Source organism: Terrapene carolina, unplaced genomic scaffold (genome assembly GCF_002925995.2).
Source record: "Terrapene carolina triunguis isolate 2854851 unplaced genomic scaffold, T_m_triunguis-2.0 Scaffold66, whole genome shotgun sequence".
Lineage (NCBI taxonomy): Eukaryota > Metazoa > Chordata > Testudines > Emydidae > Terrapene > Terrapene triunguis.
Genome location: NW_020664417.1, coordinates 82,264,857 through 82,274,423, shown reverse-complemented (window position 1 = coordinate 82,274,423; position 9,567 = coordinate 82,264,857). Strand labels below are relative to the sequence as shown.

Below are 9,567 nucleotides of genomic sequence, written 5' to 3'. Positions count from 1 at the left end.
TGGGGATACAACTGCTTACTGTGGGATACTAATTACACCTTTATCTGAAACAGCCGGTTCTGGCCTCTGTCAAACATGGGATGCTGCACTGGATGGACCATGGGTCTGGTGCTATATGGCAATTCCTATGCTGAATGAATTTGTTTCTTTATAATCAGCTATTGTCAGTGCATTTGAATTTTTTAAAATGAAGTTATTAGACAGATTTTTTTGGGAATAAACCAACAGTTACTATAGCAGGAGTCCATATTCTTTGAACCTTGATCTAGAAGCCAATAGGTGTCACAGAATGCTGGCCCATGGAAGCTACAAGGGCTTTCTGTCTCTCTCCGAATAGGAGCCTATTCCTCATTCAGTGAGTTCATGTGGGGAGAACAGGAGATATCCTTCCTTAAAAGCTGTGGCACCCTGGCCTGGGGATGCTCTTTGGGGCAGGAACTTGTTATTCTGTTTGTACAGTGCCTAGCATACCAGAATTCTGATCTGACTACGCACTACAATAATACAAATGCTCATTTCCTAGCTGCAAAGCCTATCATGAGCATCAGTACTAACAGAGCACAGATAGCAGCTGGACATCCTAATGTAGAGCTAGAGGTTGGGTTTTGTTATCAGCTTTCTCAGCAAGATACATCAGTCTTTCATCCGAACAGGTTGGCCTGCCAGAGAGCCACTATCAACAGCCTATTTTGGCATGTGTAGCTCAGAACGCCATAGATATTCTCCTGAGCATTAGGTACAGCTTGTTAACATGGCTCTCAACCATGTTGATTTGAGAGTTGTTCAGTGTAGACAGGCAGGGAAAGGAAGGCATTATTTTTCCTGTTGGAAGTAAGATAAATGGAACAATTCTGTTTTCCCGCAATCTTTTTCCCCCTTGCCACTTCCTTTTAAAAGTATCTGGATAGCTGCTATTAAGCAACTTTAAAACACCACAGAGTGGAACAAAACAGATAGGGGAATGGAAAATATCAGGCTAACTCTGTCTGCAACTTTTTTTAAAAAAAGCTTAAGAAAATAGTAAAGAGTTACAGAGTAGACTTACGGTTTTCCATCACCACCATTTTGATTTAGTGAATTTACTCCTTAGGTGAAGTGGTAGATGGAGGAGCAAGCAAACTAAAACTTTCTGACTGTCTCCACAAAACAGTTACAGCATAGAAAATGGCAATGCAAGATGCTGTCTATTGCCCTGTGCATCAAACGTGACTTGCAAGGTACACCTCGGAGGTGAGAAAGTTGAGAAGCCTTACGTTTTTATGGTCAGAAAGGAGGCCATTACTGCCCCTTCGCTGAGGCTAACATTATTGCCTATTGCCTAGTGGTGTGTCTTCCAATGTGGAACTAGAACTAGGAACTGCATTGGGAGGGACTCCCATTTATTTTGCGTAGGACACCAGGAAGCCATTTCTAATGTAGGCCAGGTTGGAGCTGGTGGCCTAGAAAGCTCCACCTGAGGATTCCAACACACTTAAACATTCATTTATTTAGCTTCAACATCCCTGTGAGGTGATAACTATTATAATTTATTATCCCAGTTTTACACAGGAGGAAACCAACGCAGAGAGAAGTGAGTTTCCTAGACTCACACAGGAAATCAGTACCAGAGCCAAGAACATAACCCAAGCCACCTGACACCAAGAACCAGTTCCTCAGCCCCATTTCAGCGGCCCTGTGCCACTCAGTGGTTCAAAGCAGCCCTAAGGCTGGCGTAACTTGCCCCTGAAGGATTCTTCACACCTAGGGGAATGCTTGGATGGTGCAGAATCACCTTTGTTGCTCCTATGCACATCCCTTTGCAGCCACATCCCCACACAGGGGACATGGTCTGAGGGAAAGGGATTGTAGCTGGAGTTTCTCTATGCCCCAGCTATCTCAGAGGAGCTTCTTGGGGCCCACGGGCAGCTCTTGTAAATTACAAGTCTTCAGACTGGTCTAACTGGTGCCAGGAATAGGACGGCACAGCTAATCCACACTATAGACTCTGACCCGCAGACAGCAAGGCTATGCTTCCTTCGCATTATCCCATTCTAAAGCCCCTGAGCCATTCAGTTCCTGCTATCTGTCCTGCTAAGTGAACAGTATAGTAACATAGTCCTACATAGGAACTGCTCTCCTGGATCAGACCCGCACAGGACCGGCTCCAGCATTTCTGCTGCCCCAAGCAAAAAAAAAAAAAAAAAGCCGCGATCAGTTCAGCGGCAGGTCCTTCGCTCCTAGAGGGAGTGAGGGACCTGTCGCCCCCGAATTGCCGCAGGTGCCGCCCCTCTCCTTTGGCCGCCCCAAGCACCTGCTTGTTAAGCTGGTGCCTGGAGCCGGCCCTGGACCCGCAGTCCATCTAGTCCTGTATCCTGTTTCCAACAGTGGCCAACAAAAGGTGCTTCAGAAGAAGGCGCAAGAAACTCCACAGTAGATGAGGAGGTATAATCTGCCCTTCATCCTAATAATGAGAGATTGGTTTAAAACATTAAACATACAGCGTCTCTCCCCTCAAATACTTTTTGTTGGCATTAACTGTTAGTTTTGTTATCCATATAAGTATCCAATCCCTCTTTGAATCCTGCTACGTTCCCTTAGTATTTGCATCATTTTCAAGACGTCCTATACTTTGGTTAGACAATGTGGGTGAGGTAATATCTTTCATTGGACCAACTTCTGTTGGTGAAAAAGGCAAGCTTTTGAGCTACACACAGCTCCTCTTCATGTCCAATATTCAGGTCCAGGTTCCGGTCCAATAAAAGATATTGCCTCACCCACCTTGTCTCTCCAATATCCTGGGACCTACATGGCTACAGCAATATACGTTGGTTTACGTTTTTGCCATTGTGATTTTATGAAAGCTGCTACTTCCTTCTCACCCACTTCTCTCTGAATTTGTTTGTTTCACTACCTGTTTCATCTTGTCTTTTAGACTGCAAACTCCTTATAGCAGAGACTGTCATTAATTAGGTGCTTGTACAGACTCAAGCACAATAGGGTCCCGATCCATCCCTTCCTTTAGGTGCTACAATTGTAAATCAAAATAATAATATTCCATCCAACGTATTATGCTCTCAGTACTTAGATATAGTAAAAATGTAACAATTTCAGTGTATTACCCTACTACACAGAAACAGCACCTTGTGAAACTCAGTGCTCGAGTTAAGGGGAGGTGGAATGGAAATCCTTAATTAATTTAATTAAAATATGTGTTTTAAACTTGCTATCCTTCAGAAAGCTCATTAGGGCTTTTATTCATTGACAGATTAAACACAAACAATGCTACTGTTTGCAGCATAGTTGACATTTTCAAAAGCACCTAATTGCCTATGCCCCTTTCTGAAAATGCGACTTCAATGCTTTTGAAAAATTTATCCTATGTTCAAAATTCTCAAACTTTGGCACCTAAAAATTAGAGATTCAGATCCTCATTTAGGCATCTAACTTAAAGTGACCATTTGTGCACTGCAGGTCTTCTGAAAACCAGGTCATTTTTAAGTGTCTAAATATGGATCAAAGTCCCTCCTTTTGGGTGCTTAGGTTTGAAAAAGTTTGGCCTATTCTGAATATACTGTAGAAGAGAAGAGAAGAGAAAACAAAAAGCAAAGAACAGAAACATCTTGATTCTTGACAAAAGCAATAAAACCACATCACATAAAAATGTCCATAAATGTCACTGCTGAAATTCATTACTACAACCCATTACCATTACACTTATTTTTAAATCTATCCCTGTAACCATGCACTAAGCTACTCTGCTACTAAAATCATTCCCCTCAGTTGCTCACATTTTTTTCAGACATAGTAGAGTCCAACAATCAAATATTACAACACAAACAGCCTAAATACAGCTAGATACTCAGGTATGAAGCATAATATTTCTCCTACCTTTTCCAAATCTGATTTGTTCTATTCTAACATTCTGGTGAACTGCAGGCAGATCTCAGCCTTCCACAGCTCTGGTCGGAACTGACTCCCGATCCATCCCTTCCTGTTTGACCTTTTTACTTTCCTGTTGGTTGAACAGCCCAGCTTGGATATATGAACTAACAGAAAGTTGACCATTAACTGAATCTCCTTTTCTAAAATGCTCCTTTTCTAAAATGCTCACGATTGCAAGCTCAGTGCATTGAACTACTAACAATTTGCCATGCAGGAAAATATGTCAGAAATATACTGAAAGCCTCAGTCAGATACATTTGCTCTTAAGAGCTGAAATTTATTACCTCCTATACCTGGAAGCCCCAACCCATTGTGCTAGGCACTATACAAACATATAGTAATAAGTAGTCCTTAAGGCAGAGAATACATGACTTTGTTTAATTTGTTTGGGTTTGGGCAAAGTATTAGTAGGCCTGTTGATTAATTACAGTTAACTCACGCAATTAACTCAAAAAAAATTAATTGCAATTAAAAAAATTAATCGCGATTCATCACAGTGTTAAATCGCACTGTTAAGCACCAGAAACGACTTTGTCTGTACAAGTGCAAGCTGGTCTCCATGTTGGAAGAGAAGGTTTGAGGTCTGAAGCAACAAGTATCGATCCTGCGTTGCATAAGAGAAAATGAAGATTTCCTGGACAGACGTCAGGCTATGCTTCTACAGGCACAACGTTCTGAAGAATTGGAGCAGGTTGCGCAGAGGGTACTGAGGGACAGGGTAGAAAATTGGCAGCATGTGACCTCCAGAAGAAGAAAGAGGAGTGTCCATGTACCAGCAATGGAGATACAGGTGAGCAACCGTTTTCATGTTCTCTCCACAGGTACTAATGCGGAGAGTGGAGTAGATGATACATCTGAGGGAAGGGAGCAGAAGGAGACTCCACCGATCGGAAGGCATGAGATGCACTGTCCTAGGGATGGGGGTTCCACGACCACCGCTCCCAAGAGGAGGAGGAGGGTGGTGGTGGTTGGGGACTCCCTCCTCAGGGGGACTGAGTCATCTATCTGCCGCCCCGACCGAGAAAACCGAGAGGTCTGCTGCTTGCCAGGAGCTAGGATTCACGATGTGACGGAGAGACTGCCGAGACTCATCAAGCCCTCAGATTGCTACCCCTTTCTGCTTCTCCACGTGGGCACCAATGATACTGCCAAGAATGACCTTGAGTGGATCACTGCAGACTATGTGGCTCTAGGAAGAAGGATAAAGGAGTTTGAGGCGCAAGTGGTGTTCTCGTCCATCCTCCCTGTGCAGGGAAAAGGCCTGGGTAGAGACCGTCGAATTGTGGAAGTCAACGAATGGCTACGCAGGTGGTGTCAGAAAGAAGGCTTTGGATTCTTCGACCATGGGATGGTGTTCCAAGAAGGAGGAGTGCTAGGCAGAGATGGGCTCCACCTAACGAAGAGAGGGAAGAACATCTTCGCAAGCAAGCTGGCTAACCTAGTGAGGAGGGCTTTAAACTAGGTTCACCGAGGGAAGGAGACCAAAGCCCTGAGGTAAGTGGAGAAATGGGATACCGGGAGGAAGCACGAGCAGGAGAATGCAAGAGGGGAGGACTCCTGTCTCAGACTGAGAAAGCGGGACAATCAGCGAGTTATCTAAAGTGCCTATACACAAATGCAAAAAGCCTGGGAAACAAGCAGGGAGAACTGGAAGTCCTGGCACAGTCAAGGAACTATGATGTCATTGGAATAACAGAGACTTGGTGGGATAACTCACATGACTGGAGTACTGTCATGGATGGATATAAACTGTTCAGGAAGGACAGGCAGGGCAGAAAAGGTGGGGGAGTTGCATTGTATGTAAGAGAGGAGTATGACTGCTCAGAGCTCCGGTATGAAACTGCAGAAAAACCTGAGAGTCTCTGGATTAAGTTTAGAAGTGTGAGCAACAAGGGTGATGTTGTGGTGCGAGTCTGCTATAGACCACCAGACCAGGGGGATGAGGTGGACGAGGCTTTCTTCCGGCAACTAGCAGAAGTTACTAGATCGCAGGCCCTGGTTCTCATGGGAGACTTTAATCACCCTGATAACTGCTGGGAGAGCAATACAGCGGTGCACAGACAATCCAGGAAGTTTTTGGAAAGTGTAGGGGACAATTTCCTGGTGCAAGTGCTGGATGAAACAACTAGGGGCAGAGCTCTTCTAGACCTGCTGCTCACAAACCGGGAAGAGTTAGTAGGGGAAGCAAAAGTGGATGGGAACCTGGGAGGCAGTGACCATGAGATGGTCGAGTTCAGGATCCTGACACAAGGAAGAAAGGAGAGCAGCAGAATATGGACCCTGGACTTCAGAAAAGCAGACTTTGATTCCCTCAGAGAACTGATGGGCAGGATCCCCTGGGAGAATAACATGAGGGGAAAGGAGTCCTGGAGAGCTGGCTGTATTTTAAAGAATCCTTATTGAGGTTGCAGGAAAAAAAACATCCCAACGTGTAGAAAGAACAGTAAATATGGCAGGCGACCAGCTTGGCTTAACAGTGAAATCCTTGCCGACCTTAAACGCAAAAAAGAAGCTTACAAGAAGTGGAAGATTGGACAAATGACCAGGGAGGAGTATAAAAATATTGCTCAGGCATGCAGGAGTGAAATCAGGAAGGCCAAATCACACTTGGAGTTGCAGCTAGCAAGAGATGTTAAGAGTAACAAGAAGGGTTTCTTCAGGTATGTTAGCAACAAGAAGAAAGTCAAGGAAAGTGTGGGCCCCTTACTGAATGAGGGAGGCAACCTAGTGACAGAGGATGTGGAAAAAGCTAATGTAGTCAATGATTTTTTTGCCTCTGTCTTCACGAACAAGATCAGCTCCCAGACTGCTGCACTGGGCAGCATAGTATGGGGAGAAGGTGACCAGCCCTCTGTGGAGAAAGAAGTGGTTCGGGACTATTTAGAAAAACTGGATGAGCACAAGTCCATGGGGCCAGATGCGCTGCATCCGAGGGTGCTAAAGGAGTTGGCGGATGTGATTGCAGAGCCATTGGCCATTATCTTTGAAAACTCATGGCGATCGGGGGAGGTCCCGGATGACTGGAAAAAGGCTAATGTAGTGCCCATCTTTAAAAAAGGGAAGAAGGAGGATCTGGGGAACTACAGGCCAGTCAGCCTCACCTCAGTCCCTGGAAAAATCATGGAGCAGGTCCTCAAGGAATCAATTCTGAAGCACTTGGAGGAGAGGAAAGTGATCAGGAACAGTCAGCATGGATTCACCAAGGGCAAGTCATGCCTGACTAACCTAATTGCCTTCTATGAGGAGATAACTGGCTCTGTGGATGAGGGGAAAGCAGTGGATGTGTTATTCCTTGACTTTAGCAAAGCTTTTGGTACGGTCTCCCACAGTATTCTTGCTGCCAAGTTAAAGAAGTATGGGCTGGATGAATGGACTATAAGGTGGCTAGAAAGCTGGCTAGATCGTCGGGCTCAACGGGTAGTGGTCAATGGCTCCATGTCTAGTTGGCAGCCGGTTTCAAGTGGAGTGCCCCAGGGGTCGGTCCTGGGGCCAGTTTTGTTCAATATCTTCATTAATGATCTGGAGGATGGCGTGGACTGCACTCTCAGCAAGTTTGCAGATGACACTAAACTGGGAGGAGTGGTAGATACGCTGGAGGGTAGGGACAGGATACAGAGGGAGCTAGACAAATTAGAGGATTGGGCCAAAAGAAACCTGATGAGGTTCAACAAGGACAAGTGCAGAGTCCTGCACTTAGGATGGAAGAATCCCATGCACTGTTACAGACTAGGGACTGAATGGCTAGGAAGCAATTCTGCAGAAAAGGACCTAGAGGTTACAGTGGACAAGAAGCTGGATATGAGTCAACAGCGTGCCCTTGTTGCCAAGAAGGCTAACGGCATTTTGGGCTGTGTAAGTAGGGCTATAATTATAGTCCATTCATCCAGGCATTGCCAGCAGATCGAGGGATGTGAACATTCCCCTCTATTCGACATTGGTGAGGCCTCATCTGGAGTACTGTGTCCAGTTTTGGGTTCCACACTACAGGAAGGATGTGGAGAAATTGGAAAGAGTCCAGCGAAGGGCAACAAAAATGATTGGGGGCTGGAGCACATGACTTATGAGGAGAGGTGGAGGGAACTGGGATTGTTTAGTCTGCAGAAGAGAAGACTGAGGGGGGATTTGATAGCTGCTTTCAACTACCTGAAAGGGGGTTCCAAAGAGGATGGATCTAGACTGTTCTCAGTGGTACCTGATGACAGAACAAGGAGTAATGGTCTCAAGTTGCAGTTGGGGAGGTTTAGGTTGGATATTAGGAAAAAAAATTTCACTAGGAGGGTGGTGAAGCACTGGAATGGGTTACCTAGGGAGGTGGTGGAATCTCCTTCCTTAGAGGTTTTTAAGGTCAGGCTTGACAAAGCCCTGGCTGGGATGATTTAGTTGGGAATTAGTCCTGCTTTGAGCAGGGGGTTGGACTAGATGACCTCCTGAGGTCCCTTCCAACCCTGATATTCTATGATTCTATGAATACCAATTGAAATTTATTAAATATTTTGGATGTTTTTCTACATTTTCAAATATATTGATTTCAATTACAATACAGAATACAAAGTGTACAGTACTCACTTTATATTATTTTTAATTACAAATATTTGCACTGTAAAAACGATAAACAAAAGAAACAGTATTTTTCAATTCACCTCATACAAGTACCGTAATGCAATCTCTTTATGGTGAAAGTGCAACTTACAAAAGTAGATTTTTTTTTTCATAACTGCACTCAAAAACAAAACAATGTAACTTCAGTGCCTACAAGTCCACTCAGTCCTACTTCTTGTTCAGCCAATCGCTAAGAGAAACAAGTTTGTTTACATTTACAGGAGATAATGCTGCCCGCTTCTTATTTACAGTGTCACCTGAAAGTGAGAACAGACGTTCACATGGCACTTTTGTAGCCAGCATTGCAAGGTAGTTACGTGCCAGATATGCTAAACATTCGTATGCCCCTTCATGCTTTAGCCACCATTTCAGAGGACATGCTTCCATACTGATGATGCTTGTTAAAAAAATAATGCGTTAATTAAATTTGTGACTGGACTCCTTGGGGGAGAATTGTATGTCTCCTGCTCTGCGTTTTACCTGCATTATGCCATATATTTCATGTTATAGCAGTCTCAGGTGATGACCCAGCACATGTTGTTCATTTTAAGAACACTTTCACTGCAGATGTGACAAAACGCAAAGAAGGTACAAATGTGAGATTTCTAAAGATAGCTACAGCACTCGACCCAAGGTTTAAGAATCTGAAGTGCCTTCCAAAATCTGAGAGGGACGAGGTGTGGAGCATGCTTTCAGAAGTCTTAAAAGAGCAACACTCCCATGCGAAAACTACAGAACCCGAACCACCAAAAAAGAAAATAAACCTTCTGCTGGTAGCATGATGAAAATGAACATACGTCGGTCTGCACTACTTTGGATTGTAATCGAGCAGAACACATCATCATCATGTCCTCTGGAATGGTGGTTGAAGCATGAAGGGACATATGAATCTTTAGCTCATCTGGCACATAAATATCTTGCAACGCTGGCTACAACTGTGCCATGTGAATGCCTGTTCTCACTTTCAGGTGACATTGTAAACAAGAAGTGGGGAGCGTTATCTCCTGAAAACGAAAACAAATTTGTTTGTCTGAGCAATTGGCTGAA

At 44.4% G+C, this 9,567-nt stretch overlaps 1 protein-coding gene across 4 annotated transcripts in view; it reads right to left on the bottom strand.

Annotated features, from left to right (window-relative positions):
* SH3TC1 (SH3 domain and tetratricopeptide repeats 1) overlaps window positions 1-3,967 on the bottom strand; it is a 53,921-nt gene extending 49,954 nt beyond the window's left edge. For all 4 annotated transcript variants that reach the window (XM_026648065.1, XM_026648066.1, XM_026648068.1 and 1 more), the window contains exon 1: window positions 3,868-3,967. The gene's annotated coding sequence lies outside the window, so the exon portion shown is untranslated. The remainder of the gene's footprint in view (window positions 1-3,867) is intronic.
* Between the last annotated feature and the right edge of the window lie 5,600 nt (window positions 3,968-9,567).